The sequence below is a fragment of the Zalophus californianus genome, chromosome 2 (genome assembly GCF_009762305.2).
Source record: "Zalophus californianus isolate mZalCal1 chromosome 2, mZalCal1.pri.v2, whole genome shotgun sequence".
NCBI lineage: Eukaryota > Metazoa > Chordata > Mammalia > Carnivora > Otariidae > Zalophus > Zalophus californianus.
The window spans coordinates 157154259-157170290 of NC_045596.1; the positions used below are offsets into that span (position 1 = coordinate 157154259).

Here is a 16032-nt window from a genome sequence, read left to right on the forward strand (position 1 = left end):
CAGAATAATTAAAAGCATCTGTTGATTGATCACTATGCACCAAACACTCTTTTAAGCTAGTAACTGTATTAGTTCTATAATCTGCATAATAATTCCAAGGTAGATACTAGTACAGATGATATACAAGTGAGAAAAATGAGAGTTTGTGACATAGCAAGGGACAGAGCCAGAGCCAGAATTCTGAGACAGCCTTACTTCCCAGTCCAATTTAAAATTACTATCTTATTGCCCTGATGGAAGACTTTAAAAGAGACATACCCCTGACATACAAACTTATGCTAGAATTAGATCCTAAGGAAATAATCATCAATGTCCACAAAGACTTAATTACTAAGTTATCCTAGCAACATTATCTGCAATTGCAGAAAATTAAAAAAGGAAAAAAAAAAGATTATCTAAATAAACTAATGCCAATAAATACAAATCATGGAGTTATAAAAATAATTTTATAGAAGACCAAGAAATGATGTAAAAATGTACAATAGACATTATTTAGTAAAAACAGAAAGTTAAGAAATAGTGTACGTTATAATACTGTTGAAAAATCTGGACTCATAAATATCAAAGTAATGACAATTATTGCCTTTGAATAACAATAATTTGTTTACTTTTATCTGTATCTACAGATAATATATAATATCATAAGAAAAAAACAAATAAACCTTTTATGACAGAAAAATATGTGAATATATTTAATCTCCTCTATGTTGATAAAAGTTACTGTTTCTAAGAAAAAATGAAAAGAATTCAAAATTATATTTTTATATTTGATTGTATAAAAATTTAAAATATCTTAATGCGAAAATCACTGTTAAGATAATTAAAGACAAATGAAAATGTGAAAAATAAATCATTTTCATCACTTATTGCCCAAAATACTTAATATTTTTAATATATCAAAAGTTCCTGTGAATCACTAAGGAAAAAGTAGAGCAATGATCTGGCAAGAGATTAATTAAAAACAAAAGGGACATACAAATAATCAAAAACACATTAATGTATGTTCAGGTTCAGTAATGATCATAGTAATTCATTCCAGTTGGATATTGGGTATTTGTTACTTGTGGTTGAAATAATTCTGATAAAACTATATAGTGTGTGGTGTGATTGTGTGTGTTTTTATATGGGGGCAGAAATGGAGTGAAGGAACGGTAGGTTCTGTCAGCCCTTTCTCCAAAATATATTCTCAATATCTGTACTTGTCTTCATTTCTAATGTTAGTCTGATATTGCTCTGCTTTGTTTCTTCTGAAGCACTTATCCATAGCTGGAAAAAATACTATTTTGAAAAAGGTGAATTATTTGTGGTCTGTATTTAGCAGAAAGATTGTATAGTCTAAGGTCTTATTTGTGTTATTCACAGCTATATGCCCATCACCTTGAAATCCGCCTAAAACAGTAGAAGTTGTGTAAAGATTATAGAATTTATGACTAAATTAGTAAATGAGTTATGAATGGAGGAAAAAGTGTTGTTAAGTCATTAAAGTGAAATTTAAGAGAAAAAGAAATCAGAACACATCCCCATTTTACTTCACTGACAATTTGTAACTGATCTATTTAAAGGTCATTCCAATGTATTATAATTTTCAAAGTAGAATCAAGTATAGTTTTGATTTAGTTTTAAGAATCGGAGGTCTAGGGGAACCTGGGTGGTTCAGTCAATTAAGCATCTGCCTTAGGCTCAGGTCATGATCTCTGGGTTCTGGGATCAAGCCCGGTGTCGGGTTCCCTTCTCAGCGGAGAGTCTGCTTCTCCCTCTCCTTCTACCCCTGCTCCACTTGTGTGCTTGCTCTCTCTCTCTCTCTCTTTCTCTCTCAAGCAAATAAATAAAAATCTTTTTAAAAAAAGAGAATCAGAGGTCTAAGTCAATCTCATATAATTTAATCCATAACTTCACTTGATCGTGAGTTAAATGCTAGGGAAAGTCAATATCAGGCCAATATACATTATGTGAGTCTAACAGGAATTCTTTACAAATTAATTGAGGATTTAACATTGATCATTCAAAGAATAGCTCCTGTATGAATTATACTCAGAATTTTTAAGAAAAAAATTAAGTGTCTATTTTAGATTGTCTCAGAAATTATTTCTTCTCCAATTTGTAGGAAATAAAATTTCTTTTTAAAAAATGAGACACTATTGAAGAGATTTGTACACTCATGTTCATAGCAACATTAGTTACAATAGCCAAAATGTGGAAGCAATTCACGTGTCAATCAACAGGTGAATAGATAACAAATTGTGTCTATACATACAATGGCGTATTATTCAGACTTAAAAAGGAAGGGAATTTTGACACATGCTACAACATGGATAAACTTTGGAGACATGGTGCTAAGTGAAATGAGTCAGACACAAAAATCAATACTATATGATTCCACTTATATGAGGTATCTAGAATAGTCAAATCCATAGAGACAGAGCACAGAATGGTTGTTGCCAGGAGCTGGGGTGACAGGGGATGAGTAGTTATTATTTAATGGGCATATAGTTTCAGTTTTGCAAGACAAAAAGTGTTCTGGAGATTAGTTGCATAGCAATATGAATGTGCTTTAACTCTACTGAACTATACATTTAAAAATGGTTAAGATGGTAAATTTTATGTTATGTGTATTTTACAACAATTAAAATTTTTTAAATGAGATTGGCTCTACTTCCAATTGAACTAAATAAGTTTCTTCCTAAAGAAGAGAGGATAAAAAATAAACAAATTGTTGAGAACCAAAGCTCATTCTTTAGAGAGATCCTTGTACAGTTCTCAAGATACGAATCTTTCCAAGATATTTTATACCTTGAACTACAATGAGGGATTGCTATCCAATCAAAAAGTAATCTGGAAACTTCAAAATACAGAAGTCAATGTCAATTCACAAAGCTTGGGAAACAGCCTTCCAGGAGCACCTGTAATCTGAACTGAAAGTCATTCACCAATTATATCTTGTATATATCAAAGACTACCCTAAATTCGTATTTTTGTGACAAAACTTAGATCTTCCAAATGAAATTATTACATTTGAGATTTTCTTTTAATCAACAGGAAGCATATTTCAAAAACTAAACTTTTAAAATATGCCAAGTGGCTTCTTTTGACTTTTGGATATATATACCACCTCACTTATTTTGACTGGCTTTTGCTATTGTTTTTGATTTTGGCTTTTTGTGTTGTGACAGTCTTTGTAAAACTAGGGAGTGGTAGGGCAAATTAAACATTTTTGTATTTTACATTTAATTAACCAATTACTTTGTGGATGGAACCATTTTAAAGTATCAACAATTCAGTATTAGGAAGTCATATCACAGAGATAGAAAAGAGAGCATTATATACCCAAATGAAATTACAACTCACTACTAACTCAAATTTATTTTTTTATTTTTTTAAGATTTTATTTATTCATTTGTTTGTTTATTTGTTTAGATAGCAGAGGGCAAGGGTGAGAGAGAGACTCTTAAGCAGGCTCCATGGGGGGCTTGATCTCAGCACCCTGAGATCATGACCTAAGCTGAAATAAAGAGCTGGAAGCTTAACCAACTGAGCAACCCAGGAGCCCCTCAAATTTATTTTTTAAATGGCATTATTTACCATGTGCTCTTTCTCAAAGTATTTTTTAAGTGTTTTTTTTTAATTCAAATCAAATGTGGATTGGATGATTTGAGGTGTCAATGAAGTCTAGAATATTTTCCAGTTGTGGCCAAATTTGGAAAATAAACCTACATCACAGGTCTACCTCAGGGCTGGCACCCTTTCAGCTTATCCACTAGGTTGTCTGTTTAGTCACTGTGTTATCTGGATATATATTAACCCAGGGCTTTACTTTAACATGAAAGCTATTTGCCCTTTCCATTTATAAAGAATTTTGCATTCCTTCTAGCAAAATACTGAGGTTATGCTAAAAATAATCCTGTTCACCAGTTTTAGATTAAGATCATCACAAGCAGCATTGTGGAGAATTACTGTAAATGTGTGTGTAATGATTGCTCCAAGTCGTACCAGTAAATTACCATGGACATAATTTGAAGTATTATAGTTAAATGAAAAAATAAGTTGTTTTTGGAATCAAAAACAATAGTATATACTTCCAAAACAAAACAAAAAAAAGAGCACAGAAAATTAAGAAAATCATCTGGGTGATTTAAAACTAAATTTCCAAATAATCAAGGCTGGAGCGATCAGATTGTTCTATCTCCCTTCCCCAGTTCCCAAAGCATGTATGGATCCAACCAGAATGGATTTTAAAGTTTATGTATTTCCTGAGTCATGGCATTTCACAAGTGAGAATACACAATGAGAATATTTCCTGTCCCAGTGGCATAGGATGTTCAACGGAGCTTAATCACATCCATAAAAGTCTCTCTTAAAACAAAACGTATTGCTTATGAATGACGTCTATTGCTGTCTGATGTTTCTTACAGGTGGTGACTTCGCAGATGAAAGATGACTAATACACAATACCCAAAATAAATTATATCTCCTCCATCCCCATTTCCCACAAACACTTGTTTTAAGTGAATGGAAATAAAGCCAAAACAATCTGGACTGCCAAATTCCATTGTGCACATAGTAGTCATTTTCATCCTAGGATGACATCCCAACCTCCTTCCCCTTGTCCCTTGCTAATGCCCCTGTCCTTTTAATTACAGAAAACATTCTTCTTGGACTTCTGCCCCAAAGAAATCAGAAGCATTTTTAAGTAGTCTTTTCATTACCAACATTTCCTGGCTAGAGATTATTGAAAGATAACACCACACATAAGGATGTTTCCATGTACTTGAGTCTTCTCTGTGCATAAAGATTAAACAACTCTCATCATGTAGAGCTGAGAAGGATGTAAGAGACCATGTAGTTCACACTTCCCATGTCAAAGACCAGGAAAGAGGTGTAGACAAGCCAATAACTTCTCACACCATGTCCTAGCTCTAGCTAACTCTTAATCTAATGTCATTTCTATTCTGCCAATCTATGAAGTTGCTAACATAGCACAGAATCAGGATCAGAGAATGTGCCCAAAGCCATGTAGTTTTTTAGACCTCAAGTTAAATATTTTAAGCAAGAAGAACTAAGTACTGACTAAAATTGAGAGTTTTTTCTAAGGAATCAGGAAAGCAAAAATACAGGAAAAAATTAAACTTGAATTTTATTTCCTCTCATGCCATTCTTATTTCCTTTCCAGGAGATACTAATAAAAAATGGTTGAAAGAGGTTGAAGGAGTAAAGGGACAAGCAAAGACCTGACTCCAAAAAAAAAAAAATCTGGATAAGTCATAGACTATATCAATTCCAATGTTGCCTGCTAACGTTGATAAACATTAGTTTCTCAGGCACTTCATAGCACCAAATTTTTTGTAAATTGTATTAAATAATTATGAAGGATAAAATAAAATCAGACTGAGATCTCCAGTGTACTTATTTCAAGAGGACTCTTGTCAGGTTGGAAAAAGATTTATTTCTATGAATCAAATAGTGTATATTTTCCTCCTTGCTTTATCAGTTAGGAAGCCCAGAACCAACTTCTTCACATCTCTGTAGCAACAATATAGTTCCCATTGTATGTATTTTTTATACGAATCTTAATTCCACCACCAATTTATTTTTCTCTTTTCACCTTCTCTTATTTGTAGGTTATTTCAAATCCTTTTCGGAATGAACTATATTATAAATCAATCCTGTAATCTATAAACCATACATATTCCCCATTTTTCTTGACTAAAGGATAAAGTATCTATAGGCATCAACTGGAAAGAAACATTCAGGGTAAAATATATTCTATGTAGTGGTGAGAATGCTGCTCATAAAGCTTAACCAAGAAACAAGCTTTTCCTTTATTCCCTGTCTATAAATAACTCCATTAGGACTTGATATAAGTTACAGATAATGTGCAAAAATAAATAGGACCACCCTCAAGGAAGCAGAACTTGGCAAATCAAAATATGCTTCCTCCTCCAAGCACAAAATTAATTTCCAAGTGATAGTTCATTAAAATGAACACCAAGCACAGCCTTTCGGGCAAGGGAAATTATTTGGGAAATGGTCACAGAATTTTGATCTAAGGGAGCTGGGGCAGGAAATGTGTGCTCACGCACGCACACTCTTCTTCTCATAAGAACTACCAAATCCTTCTAGTGCAGCAATTGGACTCCATAGAGCCAGAGGACAAAGCCCTGAGGATTGCAGATTTCATGTATACTTGATATTACTCTGGTCAACAGTAGTGCGATAAAAGTCCCTTAGTTTGTTGTCTTTTAAAATTGTAGTAAAACATATGTAACAAAATGTACCATCTTGATCATGTGTAAGTATACAGTTTAGTGACATTCAGTACATTAACATTGTTGTTCAACCATCACTACAATCCATCTGCAGAATTCTTTGCATCTTGCAAAACTGAAACTCTGTACCCATTTAAACTACCACTCCTCATTCTTCCATCCTTGCTGGCTCTGGCAACCACTATTCTACTTTCTGTCTTTAGGAATTTGACTACTCTAGATTCCACATGTAAGTGGAATCATACAGTATTTGTCTGTGGTTGGTTTATTTCACTTAACATTTTGTCCTCAGGGTTCATCCATGTTGCATCATGTTTCAGAATTCCCTTCGCCTTTAAGGTTGCATAATTTTTCCAATGGAATGTATATACCACAATTTGTTTATTCATCAGTCTGTCAATTGATATTTGAGTTGCTTCCACTTTCTGGTTATTACGAATAATATTGCTACGAACAAGTGTGTACAGATATAGCTCCAAGTCCCTGCTTTCACTTCTTTGAGGAATATATCCAAAAGTGGAATTGTTGGATCATATGGTAATTCTATTTTAAAATTTCTGAGGAACCGCCATACTGTTTTCCATAGTAGCTGCACCATTTTGCATTCCAGCAAATGGTGCACAAGGGGTCCAATATCTCTACATCTTTGCCAACCCTCGTTATCTGTTTTTGTAAAATAGCCATCTTAACACGTATGAGGTAGGATCTTGGTGTAGTTCCATTAGTTTTTGAAACAGGATTTCCAGAAAACTGCTCTGCATTTCAGCCAGTACATTTGAGAGGACAACAAAGAATTCAATCAAAGGTGAGTAGATTTACAAATTTTTCATTAGAGATAGACCAGATTCTTACCAGGTAGTCTGACTTGAACTCTGTTGATTACATGAAAACAAAACCTATTCTTTCTTAAGCCTCAACTGACAACTATGTAATAATGTAAATTATCAGGCCTGGCTATTTGTGGTTGGTCATGTGTGTTGAATTTCTTCTGGAACAACAATAGGTGGCAGTAAATAAGATTGTAAATGGGCCTATTTAAAGACAAGGCAAAGGTTCCAATTTATCTTTTTTGCTCCTTTTCCCCCTAAGCATTTTGCATTTGATAAACCCCAAAACATATTTAGCCCTGAGCAACAACTGACCCCCTCTTTAAACACATGTGTCTCAAGAGAATGAATCCATATGTTTCTGATTCATTTACAATTAATTCATCAAAATGTTGTTTTGATCCAAGAAGCTTTATTGAGGCTCTCTCATGAGTCTTTTTTCTTAGAAACAGGAAATTATGCCTTGCCAAGAGCCAAATTCAAAACACACCAAAGGATTTTGAGCTGAGTTTGAAACATTGGGACTTCAACATCCAAGTGACTGCCAAACTTGGGACAAGAACATCTCTTCATCTCTACATGCAAGCCAAACCCAGATTTAATGTCAAATAAATCTCTGGCTCTTGCGATGCCCAGCATGACTTGAGCTTTTTTGTACAAGCACTATAAGATTCCAGGTGAGCAGCAAAGCAGTATGAAGATGAGAAAGAAGATCAACAGATTTTTTTTTTAATTTACACTAGCAAGACACAGTGAGTTTATAAAAATGCCTGTAGACAGCACATCCACAGATAACCCCCTGAATAGTTTCCTTTCATCCACTCTGCCTGGTTTCTTGTTTGTAAGTTATCTCAAACAGGATGACTTACCACCAGGTGATATTAAACACCACAGAGCTTAGGCTGTTCTTTACCCACATGCTCTCCCACACACCAAACTTTATTTTCCAGAGATCAATGCCATTCAGTCTTCAGTGTTCCAAGCATTAATTCTTCATCCATCTCTAGGATTCTGTTCCTCTTCCACTTGAACTCATATAGGTTTCTATCTTACGTGAATCCTTCTCAGATGCTCCAATCTAGCCAAACGGGTCAGCTTCCTCCAAATCTCACTTAATGCTTTCAGATCTTTAAGTCTGCTCACACAGCTCAAATTTTCTGCCTCTCTTAAATGTCACCATACTTCCTGCTTGAATCTCACTTCCTCTCTAAGGCCATGTATCCACTTCAGCCTAATCATCTCACCTCCATCTGCATGTCTATAGCACTTATCTTCAGCGTACATGGTCATTACCATGTACTCCTCTATAAAATATCTTTAGATATACATTAAAGATGAATTACCCTGAAATAAATTATATTTCAAATATCTTGCTTCATAATTAGCTGCCACCATTTTGTGCACTAGGGAGAACAAATAGTGGATGAGAATTTTTGAAATGACATAAAACTGATTGCACTTAGAGAATCCCACATGTGATAAAATATATAGAAAAATGGTTTAGTTTATGTATGACTTTAGTTTTTTAAGTATAGAAATTATAGATGATGACATAGGAATTTCTAAAACAAAATTTAACATTGATATAATGAATATGGAGGGGAGGGATCAATTTGAGATCTAATTCTGCTAAAATTGGATATATCAGATTTATTACTGAGTTGCTTTGAAGTTAATTGTAATTATCAGAAAGAAAAGGAAACAAAAAATAAAATACTTCTTTCACTTTAGATCAATGAAGAATAGCTGGTCTTTCACAATCAGATCAATGAAGAATAGCTGGTCAATGTGAGGAGAGTGTATTATCCAGGGTTCTCCACAGAAACACAGAACCAACATCACACATATGAGATTTTATTATAGGAACTGACTCGTGATTATAGAGGCTGAGCAGTCCCACAGTCTGCTCCTCAAAAGAGAAGGCAAAGTACTTAAATGATGTTTATTACTCTCCTTATATCCTGTAACTTAAATAGTAAGTTGTAAAATTAACAATGCTTATATACTGACATAAAGTCAATACATCTTATAGTACATGATACAGGAATAAAAGAAAGGAAAGAAAACAAAGATATTTGCACAACATATGTACATATACACACAAACACAATCATACCAAAATAAGGAGGAAATGGTCATGACAACTACAGTCCTCATTTCTGTAACTGGTCGCTTAGTCATAGCTAGTCTTTCTACCTACCTTTTTTAAATTACCTATTCTATATTATCTTTGCCTTCAACAAACACCTCTGTGGTTTGTGATTCTTTAGCTGGTGGGGTCACCCAAACCTTCATTCCTGAAGGACCTGGGGCATTATTAGTTCTGCCTAGATTGAGATATAGTTTTCCACTGACCTTAATCACAAGGTTTGGTAATACTGAGAGATGCCCTAAGGGATCTCCTGTATTCCAGACATACTCTTCCTTACTACCATTATATAGTAGTAATCTAATTTCCCCCTTGTATTTAGGATTAATCACCCCAGCCAGCACTATAACTCTTTGCTTTGCCTATTGATTCCAAGGCGTGAGAAGCTCAAAATGCCCTGGTAACAATCTTAACTTAAAGTTCAATAGAATCATTGTGTCTCCTGGTAAAAATATCCCTCCCTCTGGAACTAAGACCCCTAGGTCAACAGAGCGTAGAGCCATGCAAACAGGAAACATAAGTTTTGCTAGTTGGTCACTAGAGTAATAGAGAGGGGTACCACTCCCATTTCCACCTCTTGATCTCTGGACCCATAAATTCCAGCTATGGAAGAAATAGCAGCATATATTCAATGCTGACTCAGAACATATACAGCCTTCTGGAGAAGCTTTTTTCCTGCCTTGCAAAGTATTGTCACCTACAGAGCACTGTAACCAAGTCTTCAAAAAGCCATTCCATTGTTCTATCAAGCTAGCTACTTCAGGATAGTGGGGAATCTGGTAAGACCAGTGAATTTCATCAGCCACACTCGCTGCCCTTCTTTTGCTGTGAAGTTCCTTGATCAGAAAACAATGCTGTGTTGGAGCAGTATGACAGTGGATAAGCCATCCTGTAACTCCACAGATGGCCATTTTGGCAGAAGCATTGTGTGTAGGGAAGGCAAATCCATATCCAGAGCCTCTACTACAGTAAGAACAAAACTATGCCCCTTCTTTGTTGGAAGTGGTCCAGTGTAATCAACCTGCCACCAGGTAGCTGGATGTTCACCCTCAGGAATGATGCCATAAAGGAGGCTCAGTTTTGGTCTCTGCTACTTGCAAATTGGGTGCTCAGTCATGGCCATGGCTAGATCAACGTTGATGAGTGGAAGTCAATGTTTCTGAGTCTATGCATGACCTCTATTCTTGCTACCATGACCAATATGTTCAAGAGCCCAGTGGATGATGACAGGGGTGCTGGAGAAACAGGATGACTGGAGCCCACAGAGTGGGTATCCTCTTGATTATTAAAATCCTTGTCTGCTGAGGTCACCCTTTGTTTTGTTTTGTTTTTTTTCTAATATAAATGCATAGAAAGCACATATTCAAGTTTTATTTAACTTACAATGAAGAACCCAAAGTTGGTTTGAAAGAGAATATGAAAGTTGAAAATTATAGTTAGTGAATAAAAATAAATTCTGAAATAAAATTGTTAATTTTGATACAAAACTGACTAATGGCTTACAGGATTAAAATATTTTTAAGAATTTCTTCTGTTGGACAGAAGAAATAATCACCTCCATTGTCAGTTTTAGAGAGTTGTAAAATGTCAGGGCTTTAATCAACTGCAAAGTTACATTCCCCAGAGAGAGTTTTTGCTAACTCTAACAATGATTATTGTTTTTGCTAACTCTAACAATGTTACAACATTATTTTATATTCATTTTTTGTGTGAGCATATCTTAAAGATAAATTCCTAGAAGTTAAATTTCTGAGTATATTAATTTTAACTTTTGAGAGAGTTTACCAAATTGCCCTTCATAGAAATTATACTAATTAATCTTACTGCAAACAACATACAAATGGCTGTTTCTTCATATCTCATCTTTTTTATTTCTGTTTCAAGTTTTTATTTACATTCTAGTTAGTTAACATATAGTGCAATATTGGTTTCAGGAATAGAGCTTAGTGATTCATCACTTACATATACCATGAGGTCACCCTTTGATGGGACACAAATATCTTCATGTATTTTGCCAATTCAGAGAGGCCTATTAACATATCTCTTCCCTAAATTTCTTTGTCACCAATTTTCCAATCATGTTCCTTCTAAATTTCTGATCATCCAGCCAAACCATGGGCTGCAACACATGAATCAGTATATATTTGCACATCCGGTTATCTCTCCTGAGTACAGTGCACAATCAGTTGTGCTTCCCAAATTTCTGCCCCCTGGGAACATTTCCATTCACCACTATCCATGGATGTCCCAGAAAGGGTCTATAATGTTATAGCTGTCCACTTTTGGATGGTGCCTACATATCGTGCAGAACCGTTTGTAAACCTCACCTGAGTCTTCTCTCCCTCTGCCAGCTGATTCTAGAGAACTCCTCATAAGACTATAGGTGCAGGATGGGAGAGAGAAGGCAGTATAGCAAGAGTGGGGACCATGGACATTTGGGCTACTTCTTGTAACTTATGCCTTCAGAGTCTGCTTTGGACTGATCACATATATGCCACTTCTACTCAATCATAGACTGCTAGTCTGAATGCTCAACTTTATGGCTTGGTGGGTCAAATACCTCCTAGTTCATGAAAGACAGCTCAGGTCACATGGTAATTTGGTGGCTCTTGGTCAAGCATGCAGTCTCTACTAAGACCAGTAGCAGGCCAACAGGTGTTTCTCAAAAGGAAAGTAATTATCTTTAGATGAAGGCAGGGATTTTCTCCAAAATCCTAAAGGCCTGCTGCAATTCGTCTACAAGGGCCTGCTAAAAGCTCAGGATAGCATCTTTATCTGTCCTTGACACTTCAAGCACCACTGAGTCTGCTGGATCATATGACCCAAGTGTCAGAGAAGTTTACACAGCACCCTGGACTTACTGCATAGCCTTCTCTTATTCTGGGCCCCACTCAAAACCATCAGCTTTTCTGGTCACTAGATAAATAGGCTGGAGCAACACACTGATATGATGAATATGTTTTCTCCAAAATCCAAAGAAGGCCACTAAATGTACACTTTTCTTGGTTGTAAAAGGGGCCAGATGCAATGATTTGTCCTTCACCTTAGAAGGGGGATATCTTTACATGTTCCACACCACTGGACTCTAGAAATTTCACTGAAGTATAAAGCCCCTAAATTTTAGTCTAATTCATTTCCCACTCTCTGACAAGCAAGTGTCTTACCAACTTAAGTGTCTTAAGTAGTTGCCACTTCTCACTCACTAGTTTCAATCAACATAATGTCATCAATGTCGTAGACCAGTGTAACATCTTGTAGAAGAACAAGGTGACAAAGATCCCTGCAAACTAAATTCTGACATAGGTTAGAGTTGATATATTCCTGAGGTAGTACAGTGAAGGTGCATTCCTGGCCTTTCCCTCAGAGAAAACTGTTTCTGTTGGGCCTTATGGGCAGATATGGAGAAAAAGACCTTTGCCAGATCAATAGCTACATACCAGGTATGAGAGGATGTATTGATTTGCTAAAGAAAGAAAAACACATCCGGTACAGCAACTGCAATTGTAGGCACCACCTGGTGAAGCTTACAATAATCCACTTTAATTCTCCAAGACCCAGCTCACTTCTTCACAGGCCAAAAAAGACAGTCAAATGGGGATATGGTGGGAATTGGGACCCCTGCATCTTTCAAGTCCTTTAGGTGGTACTAATTTCTGTAATCCCTCCATGAAGTATTGCTTTTGATTTACTATTTTCCTAGGTAGACGCAGTTCTAGTGGCTTCTACTTGGCTTTTCCCACCATGATATTCCTCACTTCACAGGCTAGGAAACCAATGTGGGGATTCTGCCACCTACTCAGTAGGTCTATTCCAATTATGCATTCTGGAACTGGAATAATCACAGGATAGGTTCAAGGACCCTACTCATGAGCCCCTACTTTGACCAGAGGACCATGGTGACAATTTGGGTCTCCTAGAATCAGTGTCAGTTCAGAGTCAGTGTCCAGTTGGTCTATTTCCTCTTCCCCAATGTACAGTATACCTTGATAAAGGAACATGGGTCCTTTAGGGAAAGCTGAGAGAATGATTAACATTATAAATTTTTGGCATTATACCAGGGTTCTTCCTCAAGGGGACCTGGCCTGCCCTTCATTCAAGGGGTTCTGGGTATGTAAACTGGCTAATTTGGGAATTGACTGAAGAGTCATAACTGTTTTTATAATTCAAGTTAGATTTTTGTTCACTGACCTAGAATTTTCTGCTTACACAGGGAAAGTAAGAATTTAGTAGGCTTCCCATCTATTTCATTTCTAGGAAAACCATGATTAAATAGCCAAAGCCATAGGTCTGTGGATGTCTGACTCTTCCAATTGTTCTTTGACTCTACTGTCCAATACTGTAACTGTACCCACTTTACCTTTGGTGGTTGAGTGCCCCAACTTCCCCTCTGCCAACATAGACCTGGGCCCATCTACTCCCATTACATTTAGGTTTGCCAGTCTAGCGGCTTTGCTCCTGCTGTAAAGTCTGGCTTACAGAGAAGAGTGATCATAAAGCTTTTCAAGGATATTGGTACTCCCCTCACAAATTTATTTCTCCAAGTATTAGTAAAACATGTCTTCTGGACCATCTTAAGGTGGTATGTCTTAAATGACAAATTCACTCCAACATTCCAATCCCTCTAAGCTTTTGAATCCCTTCCTATGCATTAAACCAGGGGAGGCTAGGCATTTCTCAACTTCCTCAAAGGGCCCATGGTTCAGCCAATGAACGAAAATGTTAGAATCCTTTCTAACTCCCTGAGCTTCAATATTAAATGCAGAAGCTCTGCTTAGTGAGTCCATATGAGTAAATCCTGCCTGATTCAACTTAATATCCCTTTCCACCATTATCCCAAACTTATTATCTATTCCCATACAAGTTCCCTGGTCTTCTGTTTATATACATTAGAAAATTCAAGTAGTTGTTTTGGAGTGTAGCACACTTCCTCATGGGTCAAACTTTATACCTCACCTTTAGGGGCCTGCTGGGATTTGAGTCTAGTAGCAAAGAGGGGTGATGGTGGTAGGTCTTGAGAAGAATAGGCATTTTTTTTGCATGGTAACTGCCTCAGGGGAGACCTCGAGCAATGCAGAGTTAATCCCATCAGACAGAAGTAAAAAGGCTGATATTACTGTGGGTGGACAGTGTAATTTCCCTGGGTGTAGAGAGACTTCTGACAAAGACTCATCAGAATTAAAAGTTTCAATGTCCCCAGCTTCATCAGGATCTTCCCACACATCCCCACACATCCCCCAATTCGCAGATTCCAGTCTTTCTCGGTAAATATCCACTTTAACAGCAATCACTCTGTGAGAATGGAAGTTCAACTTGATTTGTAATTCAACCAATCACATGATGATATTCTGCATTTGATATACAGCAATTTTAACCCTTCGGCGACATGACACAAATCTCTCCTTCAGGGCACACAAAGAAATTCTTAGGTCATCTATGGGGCACTTGAGCTAGAAATTAGAATCCCTGAGCTTATATTTTTCTTCCATCACTTTGTCCATCAATATTAGAAACAACAAATCAATGTCATTACATTGTTTTGCGTTTTCCGAAAATGTTTGAGTCTCATATACAGAGTCACTTACCTCTTTGCTTCCTACAAATCGTTGATGAGAAGTATCCAAGGAAGATGTTTTATATATTTCTACAAACAATTCATGCATAGACTATCAGTTCTCTCTTTACTACTAGAAATAAAATCATCAGCATCTTTAAACCTAATCAGATTAGAAAACCAACTCCAGAAACCCCAAAACCAATCTAGAAAACTTACTCTTATAATTCTGTTTCTCTAGCACCACTCTCAATACCAAAATCTATATTAACTGCGGTCCTCCAGAGAAAACAGAACCAATTGTGTATACAATTGTGTATATACACACACCATATGTGTATTTATATAACAGGAATTGGTTCACATAATAATGAAGGACAAGAAGTCCCACTGAAACAGGAAAACTAAAGGGACCCCATGAAAACTGCTTTTTTCACTCCTTTTCCTGCTTCTATTTTTGCTAGGATCCACACCCATACCTTACACACACCTTATAGAACAGACGATATATGTCCTCCTTGTAAAGCTCAAGGATTTAATGATTTCTTTGGATTCTTCCAGCACGATAGATAACATCTAATGAGTGACCAGGTGCGGTCATCATGAACATTTTCCAAGACCACTGACTCATCAAGACCCCTGGCTCCAGAGCATAAGTGACTTATGGAGGACACCTAAACATAGGTCTTTGTTCCTGGATTGTTGAGAAGACATGTGCACCAAACCATTGATCTAAAAAATACCCAGCCTACAAACAAAGATGAGACTCACTCTACTTTCCTTTCTAAGTCTCCTGGATGCTCTGTCTGTATCTACACTCTATGTCTTTAATAAACTCTGCTATTACTTCCTCTCAGTTCAGGTTTGATTTCTATCTTGCATGAAGCCAAGTACCCTCTTGGCTGGGCCTGCAGGAACCCACACTGTATCCTCAGACCCAGCCTGCCTGCATCACTATGATTTACCATCAGCAAGCTGGAGAATCAGGCAAAACAGTAGGGTAATTCAGTCAAAATCAAAGGCCTGAGGATCATGGGAATCTATGGTGAAAATCCCAGTCAGAGTCTGGAGGCATGAAAACCAGGAGTGATGGTGTCTGAGGGCAAGAAAGATGGATGTTTAGGGCTCAAGCAATGAGCAAATTCTCCCTTGTTAGGCCTTTTTGTTCTATTCAGGTTCTCAACAAATTGGATGGTGCCCACCTACTTTGGTGAGGAGATCTTTCTGCAGTCTACTGATTTA

The 16032-nt window shown here is 36.6% G+C and overlaps 1 pseudogene; it reads right to left on the reverse strand.

Annotated features, from left to right (window-relative positions):
• Window positions 1–9295: 9295 nt before the first annotated feature.
• Window positions 9296–13237, reverse strand: LOC113925415 (annotated as a pseudogene).
• Between the last annotated feature and the right edge of the window lie 2795 nt (window positions 13238–16032).